We start from the raw sequence: 18,370 nt of genomic DNA, 5'->3' as shown, positions 1-18,370 counted from the left end.
GGCACTGTGGAGAACAGTTTCTTTTCCCTAAAAACTTTCTTTATGCCCCTTTCTATTTAATCCTTGCCTCCCTCCCTCACCCCTTCCCCTCATTCAACCACTGCTCTGTTTTCTGTCACTGCAATAGTGAAATTTCTAGAATTTAATGGAATCGTATGTTGTGTAGTCCTTTGTTTGGTCTCTCCCTTAGCATAACGATGTTTGAGATGATGCCATCCACTCATTTTTGTTGCTGAGCAGCTGCTGAGTATTGCTGGAATCCCAGTTTATGCATTGGTTTCTCTATTCTCTAGTTGATTGACATGTGGATTACTCCAGCTAGGGTTTGTTATTAATGAAGCCACTAGAAATAACTGCTTACAAGTGTGGGCTTACATTTTTATTTCTTTTGGATAAATACATATTTGTGGAATTGCTGGGTCATGTGGTAATGGATGGGTAGCTGTATAAGAAATTGCCATACTGCTTTACAACTTGGCTGCCACATTTTTTGCATTCCTACCAGCAATATCAGACATTCCTATTTTTTCCATATTCTTGACAGTATTTAGACTTATGATATGTCTTTTTAACTTGACCTATTCTAGGTGATGGGTGATGGTTTCTCGTTGTGGTTTTAATTTGCACTTCTTAGATGACTAGTATTGTTTGCTATCTTTTTGTGTTCATCGAAGTGACTTTTTACATATATTTTATGAATTATTTTGCAAATTCAATGATCAATTCCAGAGACTTTTTCAGAATCTCCTAGTGTTTTCTACATATGCAATGAAGCTGGTGACAAAGAAAGACTATTGTTTCTTCCTTTCCTATCTATTGATCTTTTTTCTTTTAAAATTATTTTTATTTGGTAGACATGAGGTCTCACTATCAGGCTGGTCTCAGACTCCTGAACTCAAGAGATAATCCCATTCAGCCTCCCAAAATGCAGGGATTACAGGCATGAGCCACCATGCCCTGTCCTTCTATTGGTCTCATTTCATTTCATTTCATTTCATTTCATTTCATTTCATTTCATTTCATGTAAAAGAGTTCAACCATTGTGAAGGATGGTGTGACCATTTCTCAAAGATCTACAACCAGAAATACTATTTAACCTAGCAATCCCATTACTGGGTATACACCCAAAGGAATATGAATCATTCTACTATAAAGACACATGCACACGTATGTTTATTGAAGTGCTATATTCAATAGCAAAGACATGAAACCAACCCACATGCCCATCGATGATAGTCTAGGTAAAGAAAATGTGGTAGATATACACCATGGAATACTACACAGCCATAAAAAGGAATGGGTTCATGTCCTTTGCAGAACCATGGATGAAGCTGGAAGTCATCATCCTCAGCAAACTAACATGGGAACAGAAAACCTAACGCCGCATTTTCTCACTCCTAAGTGGGAGTTGAACAATGAGAACACATGGACACAGTGAGAGGAACAATACACACCAGGGCCTGTTGGGGAGTCAGGAGTGAGGGGAGGGAACTTAGAGGACGAGTGAATGGGTGTAGCAAACCACCATGGCAGACTACACGTATGTAACAAGCCTGCACATTCTGCACATGTATCCTGGAACTTAAAGTAAAATAAAATAAATTAAATTTTAAAAAGTGCATATCTTATATGTACACATATGTTTATTGAAGCACTATTCACAATAGCAAAGACTTGGAATCAACCTAAATGCCCATAATGGTAGACTGGAGAAAGAAACTGTGGCACATATATACCATAGAATACTATACAGCCATAAAAAGAATGAGATTATGTTCTTTGCAGGAACAGGGATGGAGTTGGAGGCCATTATTCTTAGCAAACTAACGCAGGGAGAGAAAACGGTATACTACATATTCTCACTTATAAATGGGAGCTAAATGATGAGAATACATGGGTGCGTAGGGGGGAACAACACACACTGGAGTCCACTTGAGGGTGGAGGGTGGGAGGAGGGAGAGGATCAGGAAAAATAGCTAATGCCTACTAAGGCTTAATACTTGGGTGAGTACTAATGGGTATGGAAATAATCTGTACAACAAAACCCCATGACACAAGTTTACCTATGTAACAAACCTGTACATGTGCCCCGTAACTAAAAATAAAAGTTAAATTAAAACAGACAAACAAACAAAGTGCATGTCTGGAAAGAGCATATGGTTGGATTCCATATTTTTTTAAACCAAGTCACACAATCTTTGCCCTTCATTAGAGTGTTGATTCATATAGGTTTTTGTCATTATTGATACGACAAGTTTTAGGTCTACCATGTTATTTTCCCAGTTCTGGTTTCTCTGTTCCTCTTGTCCTGACCCATGTCTTCTTATTAGAAACCATAGAAACAAAAGAAAGTAGAATAACGTCTTTAAAGTGCTGGAGGACAAAAAGGTTAACTAAGAATTCTATATCCAGCATAGATGTCCTTCAAGGATAGGCAAATAAGGAGATATTTCAGGTAAAAGAAAATTAAGAGAATTTCTCGCCAGCAGATCTGTACAATAACAACTGGTAAAGAAAATTCTTCAGACTAGAGACAAATGATACCAGGTGGAAAATGAGATGATCAGAAAAGATGAAGATGATCAAAAATGGTAAATACTGAGCAAAAGGCTATCTTGCTCACCTCATTTATTCTTACTTTACATGCATAGAACTGTTTAAAGACAAGAAAAAGTTTTTTATCGTGGAACTTACAACCTATGTAGATATATTCCATATAATATCTATACCATAAAAGATGGACATTTTGCAGAGGATAAATGATTGCAATATTTCTATATTTATGGGTACTAGTACATTATTAACTGAAAGTAGACTGTGAAATGTTAAGAATGAGTTAAGTTCTGAAGGAAATTGCAACACTAAAAACCATTCAAAAGATCAACAAATCTTGGAGATGGTTTTTTGAAAACAAATCTCAGCCAGTCTCGAGTCTCATCATCCTACGACTTCAGAACTATCGTGAATACAAAAGTAATCACAGAACAGTCCTGCCCAGAAAGAGGAGTTATCCCTAAATATGGTGGCCCTGGGACAGTTGGCCCTCCCTGCTGGACCTCTTCCGCATGGGCACTTTCTACAGTGACTTTGTTGTCCTGCTATTCCACTCTACCCAGTGTCCTGACCCAAGAGACAAGGGGCGTCTGCTGCTGTGTCCACACTTGGAGAAGGAAACCTTGATGGTGTTAGTCAATTACAAGCCAGGCATGACAGCTCACCCCTGTAATCCCAGCAGTCAGGATGCTAAGGCAGGAGGATTGCTTGAGATCAGAAGTTGGAGACCAGCTTGGACAACATTGTGAGACCCTCATCACTAAAAGATATAAAAATAAGTAAACTTAGCTGGGCCCGGTGGTGGGCGCTTGTATTCGCAGGTATTGGGAAGGCTGAGATAGGAAGATCCCTTGAGCTTATGGGTTCAAGGCTGCAGTGAGCTATGATCGCACCACTGGTCTCCAGCCCAGGCCACAGAATGAGATCTTGACTCCAAAAAATAGATTGTAAACCTTTGCTTACTATGGGTTATTTTATTTATTATTTATTCAATATGTATTTTGATTTTATTTTACTGGCAGCACAATAAACTAGGACATGCAGAAACTGGAAATCACATCCACTTTCCAGTGGTAAAAAGTCCAGTCCAGGGAGGTGAGAAGGAGACAGTCCTCATTAGTGCTGAGGATTCAGGGAGAATGAGATGGGCTGGGCAGGAAGGGTTTTTGTTTATTTGTTTGTTTTCTGTGAATGAATGTAACTTTTTATTATGATAGAGTTGTTTTATTAAAGAAATAGATGAAAATGATTAAGTAAAATCAAATGGCTCTAAAAGTCTTACAATGAAAGCAACAGTCCTGCCATTTGTTCTTTCCAGAGACAAGCACTTTTCATTCTCTCAGTTTTTCCTTCTGGTAGTTGCCTTCATGGGTTTTTCCAAATTATTATTTTCTCAGTTTTTCAAATGGGTGCATATATTAATACATATAATTTTAAAAAGCCTCTTCAGTTTATAATGCATCCTAACCGTCCCCTGCCCCATCCCTCCCAATCCTCCAGAGCAAAGACTTTCAACTCTTTTAGCAACGTCTTCTGTTTTTCTCCTCACATAACTACTTAGTCATTTCTTGATTATTTTACACATTTTAAGTGATTTCTTGAATGACAGATGAGGATTTAGCTCTTACACCATCACTATCTTCACTTTTCCCAAAGTAGTTACCAGAGTTAGGGGCTAAGCAGTCACCACATCATTATGACTATGTACATATTGTTCATTGTTGAGAAGAACAGAGTATTGTGCTCTTACTTCCTATCCTGTACTTCCTTCTGCCCTAGAATTAATGATTGCCTAACCAGCCTTCCCTCTTGTCTTTTTCACTTTTGCTTGATCTTCAATGAATTTCTTTCCAAATGCCCCAAATCTGGCAATAACCTATTATTATTTTTAAGAGAAGGGAATCTCACTATGGTGGCCAGGCTGACCTGGAAATGTTGGACTCAAGCCAACCTCTTGCTTTTAGCCTCCTGAGTAGCTGGGACGCGGGCATGAGCCATTCCACCCAGCTAACCTATTAATATTTCTACTTTTGTTTGTTTGTTTGTTTTTTAAGCCAGCTCCTTAGCTGGAATATTGCCTGTGTTGGATCCTATTTGCTGGATCCGTGTCATTCTCTGGTTTGTCTCCTCCTTCATTTTGCTGGAGTGTTTTCTCCAATAGCTTCCCGAGAAAGGGCCCATGGAGGTAACCCCCGATTCTTTGCTTGTCTAAAAATGTATTATTTTACCTTCACCCTTGATTATTTGGCTGAATATAGATTTATCTGTTGAAAATAACTTTCTTTCTAGAATTCTGAAGTCATGCTTCCATTGTTTTCAGCTTTCTTTTTGAGACAGGGTCTCTTCTGTCACCCAGGCTGGAGTGCAGTGGCACAATCACAACTCCCTGCAGCCGTGACCGCGCGGGCTCAGTTCATCCACCTCAGCCCCTCAGCAGATGGGACTACAGGTGGGCGCCACAACGCCCAGCCAATTTTTGTATTTTTTGGAGAGATGGGGCTTCACCATGTTGCCCAAGCTGGTCTCAAGGGATCTGCCTGTCTCTGCCTCCCAAAATGCTGAGCCAATGTGTTACAGGCGTGAGTCACTGAGCCTGGCCAGTTTTTCTTTTATTCTCTCTCTTCTTCCTTCATTTCTCAAAGGCATCTCAAACTCAGTGGGCCCCAAACCAAAGTCGAACTCCATCAGAATATCCTGCTACTTCCAATTTTAAAATATATCTTAAATCACAGTTTCTGGAGCTTCCGGGTTTATGGATTCGTGGGCTGCTTCCAACTGCTAGGAGCGCGGTGCACTCCAACTCCGGGACAGAAGACCCTGTGCTCAGGACTCTTCCAGACTTCTTTATCTGGCTGTTCATCTTCCATAATCAACTGACATTACATCCAAGAGGAAATAATCCAGGCAAGGAAGCACAAGCTAATCAAGTTGTGTAGTTCTGTGGCTGCCAAGTTGTGGTTTTTGACAGATCGTCGCATCAGGGAAGACTATCCTCAAAAAGAGATTTTACGAGCGCTGAAGGCCAAATGTTGTGAGGAGGACCTGGACTTTAGGGCTGTGGTGATGGATGAGGTGGTGCTGACAATCGAGCAAGGAAACCTGGGTCTGCGGATCAATGGAGAGCTAATCACTGCCTACCCACAAGTGGTGGTAGTCAGAGTACCAACCCCTTGGGTGCAGAGTGATAATGACATCACTGTTTTGTGCCATCTAGAGAAGATGGGATGCCGGTTAATAAACCGACCTCAAGCCATCCTGAACTGCGTTAATAAGTTCTGGACATTTCAAGAGTTAGCTGGCCATGGTGTTCCTCTGCCAGATACTTTCTCTTATGGTGGCCATGAAAATTTTGCTAACATGATTGATGAAGCGGAAGTACTGGAGTTTCCAATGGTAGTAAAGAATACGTGGGGTCATAGAGGTAAAGCTGTTTTCTTGGCTCGAGATAAGCACCATTTGGCTGATCTAAGCCATCTTATTCGCCATGAAGCACCATACCTGTTCTAGAAGTATGTTAAAGAGTCTCATGGATGGGATGTACGTGTCATTGTCGTGGGAGGCCGTGTGGTTGGCACCATGTTACGTTGTTCAACAGATGGGAGAATGCAAAGCAACTGCTCATTAGGTGGTGTGGGGATGATGTGCTCATTGAGTGAACAAGGGAAGCAGCTAGCTATCCAGGTGTCTAATATCCTGGGGATGGATGGATGTGGCATTGACCTGTTGATGAAAGATGACGGCTCCTTCTGCGTCTGTGAGGCCAATGCAAATGTAGGTTTCATCGCCTTTGATAAGGCTTGTAATCTAGATGTAGCTAGTATCATAGCAGACTATGCCGCCTCCCTTCTACCCTCTGGCTGGCTCACCCGGCGTATGTCCCTGCTCTCCGTGGTGTCCACTGCCAGTGAGACTAGTGAGCCGGAGCTGGGTCCCCCAGCCAGCACTGCTGTTGACAACATGAGTGCAAGTTCCAGCTCTGTTGACAGCGACCCTGAAAGCACGGAGCGAGAGCTGCTCACCAAGCTCCCAGGGGGCCTGTTCAACATGAACCAGCTGCTAGCCAATGAAATCAAACTACTGGTGGACTGACTCCACTGGTAATTAACCAACAAAACCCTTGTAAAACTTTCTTTCTTTTTTCTTTTCTATTTTTGAAACCAACTTGCAATGCTGTTCATGGAGGATGCTCAGCAAGATGAGAGAAAATTAGTAGGATTAGTTGGAGAGAGTGGGAGATAGATGAGACCTCTGCTCATAAGATGTTACTTTCATTTACAAATCCTACAAATAGAGAGGCAGAATAGGCGGGGTATAGAAAAATGTCAGGCTCTCATAGTTACCCTTTTAAATTGCTAAAAAATTTGTATACTCATACGCCATGAGGAACAAATACTTTTTTTTTTCATGGTCCCTTGCTTTTGTTTTTGTAAAAAAAAAAAAAAAAAAAAAAAAAAAAAAAAGTTTTGCTACAAATATCCGAGTAGCATAACTTCACATTCTGTTGGAAGATTTGTCATTGAGGAAAACATCTGCTTAAATTACAGGAATTTTTGTATTATACAGCTCTGAAAATTCTGCCATTTCCTTATTAACTAGCAGCTTTAGTTTGTAGTTTATGAAATCTTGAGGGGCTCTTTTACTGGGATTTCTTATTTTTGTTTTTTGTTTTTTTCCCCTTAATTTGGTGGGAGGGTCAAAGTGACTATAAGCCAATAAAGACTTCTTAATGAAAAAAAAAAAAAATCACAGTTTCTTACTACATGCAACCTTCTGGTTCAAACTACCACAATCCCTCACTTGAACTTAGATTTGGATTTCCTGCTTCTGTATTTTTTTGAACCATAAAATATTTCAAATAAACCATGTGTGGCTTTATACTTTTTACTACATAAAAATAATAAAGATCTGCCAGGTGCGGTGGCTCACGCCTGTAATCCTAGCACTTTGGGAGGCCGAGGCAGGAAGATCACTTGAGGTCAGGAGTTCGAGACCAGCATGACCAACATGGTGAAACCTCGTCTACACCAAAAACACAAAATTAGCTGGTGTCGTGGTGCACACCTGTAGTCCCATCTACTTAGGAGCCTGAGGCAGGAGAATCGCTTGAACCCAGGAAGTCGGACGTTGCAGTGAGCTGAGGTCACGCCATTGCACTCCATCTGGGTAACAAGAAGGAAACTCTGTCAAAAAAAAAAAAAAGATATGAAGAGGTTATATACTTAAACATGGAATTGCTTTAAGTGTTTGCCATTCATGGTTCCCATGCATTCCAGCAGCTTCTTACTGCAAACACCTGGGACTTGCTATAGAGCAGCTGGAGTACGTTCCAGCCACACACAGGACAGGGAGCTGACAACCAAGGAGGGGAGGATCAATACTCCAGCTTTCTCCCCTCTGTTTCCCCGTATCTCAGCAGTATGGAGCTTGTTACCGATGGGAACCTGCTCATCATTTAAACTGGTTTTCTTACCTTCTCAGTTCCATTTCTCCATACCTCAATTGATGCTTTCTGGTAAGACCTAGCAAATAAACTGTTTTCACTGAAATTTCAGGCTTGGAATCTGCTTTGGCTTCCCCAGTCTAAGACAGAAATAGATTCATTTTCCCATCACTGGAATTCCAGGTTGTTTTCAGTTTTTCACCGTTACAAACAAGGCTGCAACATTTGTCTACAAACCTCTAGATATACACGTAGGAAGATTTTGGTATTTCCCACTAGTGAAACTGCTCAGTCCGAGGGTATGTGCATCTTCATCTTTAATAAATACTACCAACGTTTGAAAAGCCCGACAATGTCAAGGACTGGCCAGAGTCCCATATGCGATGGGTGTGGAATGGCAGCTCACTGTAGCAGGTGCGGGGACTCAGTTGGGGGCTTGCAGAGGCACTTAGTTATAGCAAGAATGTTTCATAAATGGTATCTGATATATTCAAGACTAGTGCAGAATAAAAACACGTTGCTTAGAAATGATTATTCATAGATCCAAAGTCAACAAAAGTCTTTTTCTTCTCATGTAAAAAAATATATATTTTTTTCCCGAGGGAGGGGTAACAACTTAAAATAAACCAGAAAACACCTTCATATTAATCATTCTTCTCATATACTTCAAATTTGAACTTAATGTCTTTCTCTTCTTGGACATCAGAGAGAACACCTGGGTATTCTGGCAGAAGTTTATATTTTTCCAAATCAATTCCTGGAAAAAAGTGTCACTTTCAAAGTCCCGCATGATCCTTGTCACAAATAGTTTAAGATGGCCTGGGTGATTCGTGGCTTCCTTATAAACAGAACTGCCACCAACTGTCCAAATCATCTCTACTTTATTGGCTAATTCTGGTTGTTCAGTAAGTTTTAGGATATCATCCAGACTTCTGGCAAGAAAATGAGCTCCTTGTGGAGGTTCCTTGAGTTCTCTGCTGAGCATTAAATTAATTCTATCCTTTAAAGATCGGTTCTTCTCAGGAACGGAGAACCAGATCTTCCTACACGTAACACCAGATTCTCTTTACCTTCTACTGAAGAGTCTGTGTCATTCTCTGGAAATACCTAAATTCATTCCTGAGCGGCGGCCAGGGCAGGTCCCCGTTCTTGCCAGTGCTCATGTTCTGGGACACAGCGACGATGCAGTTTAGCAAACGAACCATGACAGCAGCGGTGAGCACTTCCGAGCCCGCTCGCTACACCAGAACGCGCGGCCAAGATTGGCTGGAAGGTTTTTACTTTGAACCTGGAGGATGAGCAATGACATCTCTCTCTCCACCTCAAAACTCGTCCTGAGCATTCACCTTCTGGGAGCAGGAGCAGCGCAGCGGCGCCACCTGGTGGTCCATGCGCTTCCTTTTGCAGATCACTCACAGCCCTGAGATCCTCCTCTCCTTTCCGTGCACCTGGGTTTTCTTCACTGGACACCAACCTGCGTCAAGTTTCCTGTAAAGCAAAAGCAGCGCACAGGGCTTGCTCATGGAGTCCCTGCACAAAGTAGCCGTGGGGGCTGCGATGGACACTGCATGGGCACAGCAACTGAGTCGCCACTCACCAAGGCTGACCTGGCAGCTGCCACTGCTGAGGGCCCAGCCGATCAAAAGCAGCTGTTTTATTTTGGACGGAGAAATAAAACAGGGAATGGTAATTAAGAATAAAATAACATTATGATAGATAAATATGCCACTAAAGATATACTAACGGTTTAAATAATTTTGAGACTATGAACAAGATTATGCCAATGGGGAGAACATATTACAAGTAGAGAAAGCTGGAGTATTGCTCCTCCCCTCCTTGGTTGTCAGCTCCCTGTCCTGTGTGTGGGTGGAACGTACTCCAGTTGCTCTATAGCAAAAGTTTGTGGGAGGAGGAATGGTGTCATCTCCACCTTTGGCGAGATCCATGTCACCGTGTTCAGGGGAAGGGCATGAACTCCCCATGCAGAGAGGAGGCTGTGGCTGTGAAGGTGCCTGTGGGAGAGGTGAGGAGCCGCTCCCTCTACACTGATGGCCAAGAGCCTGCAGACGGCGGTGAAGGCTTCCCCTCAGCTGTGTCCTATCAGGTTTTTCCAAGAGTCAAGGAGTAGACCTGCATATTGCCTCTGCTGATGTGAGCTGCACGCACACCTAGAAGTGAGGTCACCCCTGCTGGGGGTCCTGGGTCTGCTGGTTGTTCTGGGTGCTCAGAGGGAAGATGGGGAGGTGGCTTTGTGCAAAACAGTAACCATACTCTATAAATTATTTTTACCTTAACCTTTGTGTCATAAAATAAAATGTAGAACTCCAGAAGGAAAAAGAAACGGTCTAAAATTTGTGTCCCTGAATAAAAAGTGAACACCCATTAACCACCAGGGATAGATGTTTGTGGAGCAAACCAGAAACCCCATTATTTGCCCCAGCTCAGCAGTAAACTCTTTCCTCCCCCAAAGTAAAATACATCGTGACTTTCATGATCATCACTTCTTTGTTCTATTTTATATTTTTATCATCCAAAATTATAATTTAGTTTTACCTCTAGAAATACGCTTTTGTTCTCTTTTATTCTATAGATTCTTTCTTGAAATTTATATTGTGTGGTAGAACTTCCCATAGTGTGCATTTTGCTGATTGCTCCCGAAGCCATTGTTTGTGTTTTTGTTATCTGTATTGCCTCTAAATTGGTAATTGGCTATGGAGGTTAGCTTATATTCAGGCTTGGTTTCTTTGTCACTTGTACTTGTTTCATGGTGCTGTATTGTGTTCTTCCATCAAGAGGAAGAACCTGACATTAGTTTTTTGTTTTATTGTGTTGTTAATTGCCATTGCTATTCAATGGTTAAATCCGTTAACTCATGATGGTTTGCAAAAGAGTTATTATAGTCTCAGTCTCTCATTCCTTCCTTATTTATTATCCGAATAATCTCTAAGTAAGAGATTCACGCTCCTCTACTGTTTGTTTACTAGTAGAAATTTGTTAACCAGAGACTTAGCCAAGCATCTACTCACCTATGACCCAGCAATAGCACTCTTAGTTGTCAACCAGTAGAAATGCTTGTATGTGTGCGCCAAAATATATGAAAATATTATTCATAGCAGCACGACTTGTAAAATCTGGATACAACACAATTGTCTATCAAAGTGAAGGGACAAGAAATATGAGCTATTTATAAAGTGGAACATTGGACAGCCACGGGAGTGAATAGGCTACGACCACACACAGCGAGATGATGAGGCCCAGGGGCATGATGGTGACTGTATAATGCCATTCAACTAGAACTGGCAGAACTCATCTGTGTTAGAAATCAAGAGTGGCTACTCTAGGGTGGGGAGGGTGGTTTATGACTGAGGAGGACCCAAAGGTGCTTCCAGCAGGCTGTGATTGGTGTACTTTGATGTGGGTGTTGTTTACCCCAGTGTTCACTTTGTGAAACTCCACTGCCCACTTGTGGGTTGTCCTCCTTTCTCCATGCATGCTGTCCTTCCCTCAAATATACATTGCTGGTGTTTTGAAGCAATTCTATCTACACTAAGAAGAATCACTCCTACTGCATATCTTTAGAAATGCTGAATTGAAAAAATTAGTGCAATTATTTTTAATTCCAGGAAATAAATACATATAAAGAGGAAAATCTACAACAACAGCAGGAGGCTTGGGAGCTGACACCAGAACAGCTTTGGAAATGGCTCTCAAGCCAGGAACTAGGAATCAAACCCAAACAAGCCCATGGGAGGTGGGGGGTGTGAAATGATGCCCAGTAGTGCATGAATGAATGAGTCATGGGCAGTGGCTCATGCCTTGGCTGGCCAGTCACGAACTTGGGGAAAATAGAGTTGGAAAATCGGGAGGTAGAGGAGAGAGGTACGCATAGACCTCTTGCTATAGGCCAAGTGCATGATGATACTGGTTGTGTGTGGATGCCTACCAGAGGGTCTTTAAGGTACTGGGGCTCCCTGTAATCAGGTGAGTGAGATGGCTTGACGGACAATGCCACTCAGCCGCACAGGGCTTGCTCATGGAGTCCCTGCACAAAGTGGCCGTGGTGGCTGCCATGGACACTGCATGGGCACAGTAATTGAGTTGCCACTCACCAGGGCTGACCTGGCAGCTGCCACTGCTGAGGGCCCAGCCAACCAAAAGCAGCTGTTGTTTTTTTGGACGGAGAAATAAAACAGGCAATGGCAATTAAGAATAAATAACATTACGATAGATAAACATGCCACTAAAGATATAGTAGAGGTTTAAATAATTTTGAGACTATGAACAAGATTATGTCAATGGGGAGAACTTATTACAAGTAAAGAAGTTAAAATGGTTGCAAAACTTTATTTCCCTTCAGGCATATCCAGACTGTTTTACAGGCGACTTCCATCAAAACTCCGAAGAAAGTTACTGAATTTATACATAATACTCAAGACTATGAGGAAACATAGAGAAAACCAGCAAACTCATTATTGTTTATGTATAAATAACATTGATTCTAAAGCCAGCAAGGAATGACATGATAATCACATTGAAGCAATTAGAGGTAAAAATACTGAGAAAAACAATACTAGACTGTGTCCACCAATGAGCTGTAAATAAATTAAATATCCTGCCCAGGTTATTCATCCCCAGGATACAAGAATGTTTAAACTTTAAATCTGTAATGCATTTTACCACTTAATTAAAGAATAAAAGACAGAGATAATCACATTTTGTTAGATGCAGAAATTACTGCAGATGAAATTCAACACTCCATCTCACCTACAGTTCTTCACTTATCTCCACTTCTAAGAACTTGTGGTCAGTACTTGCTTTGGCAGCACGTATACTAAAATTGGAAAGATACTGAGCAGATCAGCATGGCCCCTGCACAAGGGTGACATGCAAATTCATGAAGCATTCCATATTTTAAAACTCTCAGTAAACTAGGTATTGAAGGAACATACCTCAAAATAATAAAAGTCATGTATGACAGACTCACAACCAGTATCATACCGAATGGGCAAAATTTGGAAGCACTCCCCTTTAACACCTGCACAAGGCAAGGCTGCCCTCTCTTACCAGTCCTATTCAACAAAGTATTGGAAGTTCTGGCCAGGGCAATCAGGTAAGAGAAAGAAAGGATATTCAAACAGGATGAGAGGAAGTCAAATTGTCTTTGTTTGCAAATGACATGATCGTATATCTAGGAAACCCCATTGTTTTAGCTGAAAAGTTTCTTAAACTGATAAGCAACTTCAGTAAAGTCTCAGAATACCAAATCAATGTGCAGAAGTCACAAGCATTCCTATACAACAATGATAGACAAGCAGAGAGTCAAATTGTGAATAAATTTCTATTCATAATGGCTACAAACAGAATAAGATGCCTCGGAATACAGCTCACAAAGGAATTGAAGGATCTCTTCAAGGAGAACTACAAACTGCTGCTCAAGTAAATCAGAGAGGACACAAACAAATGGAAAAACACTCCATGCTCATGGATAGAAAGAATCAATATCATGAAAATGGTCATACTGCTCAAAGTAATTTATAGATTCAATGCTATTTTCATTAAACTACCATTGACATTTTTCACAGAGTTAGAAGAAATGATTTTAAAATTCATATAGAACCAAAAAGAGCTTTATAGTCAAGACAATCTTAAGCAAAAAGAACAAAGCTGGAGGCATCATGCTACTTGACTTCAAACTATACTACAAGGCTACAGTAACCAAAACAATATGGTACTGCTACAAAAACAGATGCATGGACCAATGGAATAGAATAGAGAACTCAGAAATAAGACCACACATCTACAACTATGAGACTTCAGTGACCACATACAATAAAGAATACAGTCTATACAAAAATAGTTTAGAAAATGTAATTTTCACAGTTACCGCATTATAATATTGAAAATGTCTGGTTTTCAACTTCAAGAAACATGAATTATGCATGTATGACTCATTCACAGGAAAAGCAATGGAAAGAAATTGTTCCTGAAGAAGAATGGACTGACTTACTAGAAAAAAACTTTGAATCAACTGTCTTAAACATAGTCAAAGAGCTAAAAGAAACCATGGACAAATAACTAAAGAAAATCAGGAGAACTACCTTTCACTAAATAGCAGAAATCAATAAATAATTGTGAAAAGGAAGCAAATGGAAATCTGGAGCTGAAAGCAAAATGGAAAATTCACTGGAGGACTTCAAGAGCAGATTTTAGTTTGCAGTATGTAGAATCAGTAAGCTCAAACATAGGCCAATTGAAATTGCCCATTTGAGGAGCAGAAGGGAAAAAGTATGAAGAAAAATGAACAGAAGAGATCTGAGAGACAGCATCAAGTATATGCATTTGGGGAGTCCCCAAAAGAGAGAAGGAAGAAGAGGCGAGAAAGAGTATTTAAAGAAATAATGACCCCAAACTTCTGAAATTTTATTAAAAACATGAATCTGGGTATCCAACACACTGAAACATTTAACGTAGCAGTAATTCAAAGATGTCCACACTGAGAGACATTATAATGAAAACGTCAAAAGTCAAAGACAAACAGAGCATCTTGAAAACAACAAGAGAAGGGACTCATATAGTACAAGGATCCTCTATGAGATTAACCGCCAAATCTTCTTCAGCAACTATGGAGTTCAGAAGACATTGGCATGACAAACTTAAAGTTCAGAAAGAAAAAAACAACGTGTCTCAACTGACAGTTGCATATTTGGCAAAACTCTCTGTCAGAAATAATGGAGAAATTCAGACATGCACAGGTAAATAAAAACGGATGGTGTTTGTCTCTGGTAAAACTATTCTACAGTTAATGCTAAAAGGGATGCTTCACACTGAAATAAAAGGACATTAGATAGCAACTTGAAGCCATATGAAGCAAAGAAGTACACAGCTAAAAGTAACTTCATAGGTAAATAGAAAAGCAAGTATTTTTTGGGAGGTGATAATTTGTAACTCTTCTTTTGTTTTACTCTATTTAATTTAACAGAAAATGCCCATCAACTGATGAATGGATAAACAACATGTAATCTATTCTGCAATGGAATATTATTTGACCATAAAAGGAATAATATACCAATACATGCTACAACTTGGATGAATCTTGAAACCATGTCAAATGAAAGAAGCCAGTCACAAAAGGCCATATATTGTATGATTCCATTTTAATAAAATATTCAGAAGAAGCAAATCTAGAGAGACAGAACCTGGGTTAATGGTGCCAGGGGCTGGTGGCAGGGGAGAGTGGAAGGTAACTGCTTAGCAGGTACAGAGTTTCCTTCTAGGGTGGTGAAAATGCTCTGGAACTTGATAGTGATGATGGCTGCATAACGTTGTGCATCTACTAAATGTTACTGCATTGCACACTTAAATGGTTACAATGGCAAATTTTGTGTTGATGTGCATTTTATCACAACTGAAAAGAGGCTGGCAAACATATTCCAAGTTTGCTTGGGAATCTGCCCATATGTCTTTTCCCCTCATGATTTCATCTCCTATTCAGAGCTCACCCTTGCTCTTCTGCAAGTAGAAAGCTTCCTTTTCAAAACACGGTCCAAGATCAGCCAGGTCCAAACCCCAAACTGACTTTCTGTCTTGGATCCAAATGCTCAGATGCAATTCTGGGGCTAACTTCAGGGGAAGGTAGGAGATTATCCAAATAAGATGATTCACTGGGAGAAAGAATGTTTGACTTTAATGTTAGGGAAGTTATGTTTGCATTTCTAAAAGCGATCCTGCTTACCAGTGAATATATGGTTTTTGTCTGTGCAGGATGGAGTTCTCAGTAGAGGAATGAGAGACAGCCCTAAGAATATGATACACCTCGTGGGTAGCTGACTGACCCACACATCTGCCACCACCAGCTGAAGGAAGCGGCTAGACTCTACCCTCCGCCCATCCTTCAGTTGTATTCCACTGGATATGGACCCTCTACAAGTGTGGACATTCCTGGATCTCAGTTGCCCTTCCTGCTGTTAAGGAGTCTCCACTGGTTTGGCTTATGCCTAGGTGGGCTCTGCAGGAGGCTGAGTGTCTCCCAATTCTCAAGGTTTACATTCAGTGAACCCAGAACAAGCCTCAAAGTTCACAGGGACTCAGATTTTCATCTATGAAATGTAAGAATCCATCTCCCTCTTTCAGGGGTACACATTTATACATGAACACATACATGACAATCAGTAATCTATATATTGATAGTGTTCTTAGTGTTGCCTTTATTGCTCAGCTGAACTCTGTAACCAAAAATTGGATCATGGATTGTGAAGGAAGAACTCATTTCTTTCCTCTGGTGGAGCACTCAGTAGGCATTTCTGCCCTGTGGGTTCAAATGAGAAAGCAGTTTTAGCTTGAGGCAGAAAGAAGATTGTGAATATTATTATTATTATTATTATTATTATAGAGATAAGGTCTTGATATGTTGCCCAGGCTGGAGTGCAGTGACTATTCACAGCTGTGATCATAGTGTCCTACATCCTTGAACTTCTGGGCTCTATTAATGTTCCTGCCTCAGCCTCCTGAGTAGCTGGGACTACAGGTGCATGCCACCATGTCTGGCCTCATTTCATTGTTATTTTACTTCAAATGTTTTATTTTAAATGTTAAAATATATTTTTTTATATTGAAAAAGTGAAACCCTATTTGATCACAGAAGACTTTAAAATGCACAGACAGAAACATCACCTAGGCCTTTCTTCAAAAAATCACTGCTATTACATTGTTGAAACTTTGTAGACTGCAGTGCAAATGGTGGTCCCCGGAGCTGTCTTGTGCAGTGGTGTTCATTTTCATTTTGTTATTTTATATATATATATATGTTTGTATATGCTGTCATTTTACAAAGTTGCATTCATATGTTATGGGTTATCTTGGATGTTGCTTTTTGAATGTATAATTATACAAGTAGTTTTCCATGTTATAAACTTTGCATAAAGTTTATACACTTTTACAAGCTGCATCCCACTTCAGATAAGAAGATGTAACCCAACTTCTTTTGGATCCATCTGCTTTCATTTTGTCTTGTTGTAAATAATGTTTTGACAAGCATCTTTATATAGAGAGATTCTTCTATGTTTAGAATTTTAGAAAATTCATAGGCTACTCAAACGATAAATATTAAGACACAGACTTTTAAACATTTTTAATTATTTTCATCACATTGTCACATTGCTTCTCTAAATCATCTTACTGACACATTCCACCACACCTTTCAGGACATGCTAGGACTCAAGGCTATTTATGGATCTGGAATCACAGAGGGGTGTTGGGGGTAAATGTGGAGTGGAATCACAGGGTCTTGAGGGCAACTACCTCAAAGAAGACCAGTACTTTTTCGTTAGGGAAAACTGGATTAATTTCGCCAAATGTGGTTGAATGTAACTGGCAAATAATTTTCAGAGGAATTTAGGAGTTCAGTGTCTTTAGTTTCATCAGGATCTGCCCAGATGTCCCCATTCTGATTTTCAGGATCCCATTTATTCCCAATCAATGACTTCACTTAAATAACAGATATTCTTTGAGTCTGGGATTTGTTTTGTGTTGTAATTTAGCCACCCACAGAATGAGATTCTGTGTTTATTTTTCAGAAAGTTCAGCCCTGCAGCTACAGGAGATTAGGATTTCATTCAAAGGAAACAGAAACTTTTAGGTGACTTATGTGACTCATGAGCTAGAAGTTTGCAGCCTTGAGTTCATCTTTTTTTCCCCCATTTTGTCCAGCACAACTGGCAAAAATCAGCCAATCACCTTATACTTGCTAGTTTAACAAAGTCTTCTAAGGTGTCAAATACATGATCACCCAGACCTTATAACTATTTGATTAGGTCTATCCAGTGGTGATATTCTGAGTATTCACACTCTCTGTACTACTGGAAATAGAGTCATTTGTGCCTTTAAATCCAAATAGATTAGAGAAACAATTCAAGAAATCCCTCTACCACATTCAGTGAACTCATTCTTAAAATTCTGTTCCAGTGTCCCTGTGCCCCAGTAAGCTGGACTGGGCGTGGTCTGAGGCCTGGTGGGTCCAGGACAGCTGGCTCAGCTAGGGTGCACTATGCCCTGGTGGGTCAGCAGCCCACAGTGGTGTTGGGTTTATGGGCACCAAGCCCATTCGGGAGTTGCACACACTGAGTCGGGCTCCAGTGGCCCCCAGGCTTCTAAGGGACACTCTCCCCCTGCTAGTGCCAAGCTAAGCTGTGGGGAGCAGCATGCCTGTTCACACTGCCTGACAAACTGCAGCCCCAGCCCCTGTCACAGACACCCTGGCCTGCACCCTAGTGCTTTTCATGGCTGTGGCCATTCAGGCGCTACTTCAGATCCCCTAGGACTGGGAGCAGCCTGTCTGGGGGAGACCAGCAGGATGTCTATGGAAGGCTGCCTCATGCTACA

General features: G+C 40.7%; 2 protein-coding genes, 1 long non-coding RNA gene, 1 other non-coding gene and 2 pseudogenes across 6 annotated transcripts in view; 3 read left to right on the top strand and 3 right to left on the bottom strand.

Annotated features, from left to right (window-relative positions):
* LOC100426197 (class I histocompatibility antigen, Gogo-B*0101 alpha chain) overlaps positions 1–18,370 on the bottom strand; it is a 142,356-nt gene that overhangs the window by 9,629 nt on the left and 114,357 nt on the right. The window lies entirely within an intron of this gene.
* The window catches only part of LOC106995452 (saoe class I histocompatibility antigen, A alpha chain-like), a 145,356-nt gene that overhangs the window by 72,860 nt on the left and 54,126 nt on the right, over positions 1–18,370 (bottom strand).
* The window catches only part of LOC144340497 (uncharacterized), a 79,285-nt gene that overhangs the window by 9,631 nt on the left and 51,284 nt on the right, over positions 1–18,370 (top strand). The window lies entirely within an intron of this gene.
* On the top strand, positions 5,433–6,841 carry LOC144340479 (beta-citrylglutamate synthase B pseudogene; annotated as a pseudogene).
* On the bottom strand, positions 7,312–9,198 carry LOC114675779 (dihydrofolate reductase-like; annotated as a pseudogene).
* LOC114675693 (U6 spliceosomal RNA) lies at positions 12,801–12,907 on the top strand. The gene has a single exon (XR_003726590.2). It is a non-coding gene; the product is annotated as a U6 spliceosomal RNA (small nuclear RNA).

This window comes from Macaca mulatta, chromosome 4 (assembly GCF_049350105.2).
Source record: "Macaca mulatta isolate MMU2019108-1 chromosome 4, T2T-MMU8v2.0, whole genome shotgun sequence".
Classification (NCBI taxonomy): domain Eukaryota; kingdom Metazoa; phylum Chordata; class Mammalia; order Primates; family Cercopithecidae; genus Macaca; species Macaca mulatta.
This window is presented reverse-complemented; position numbering and strand designations above follow the sequence as displayed.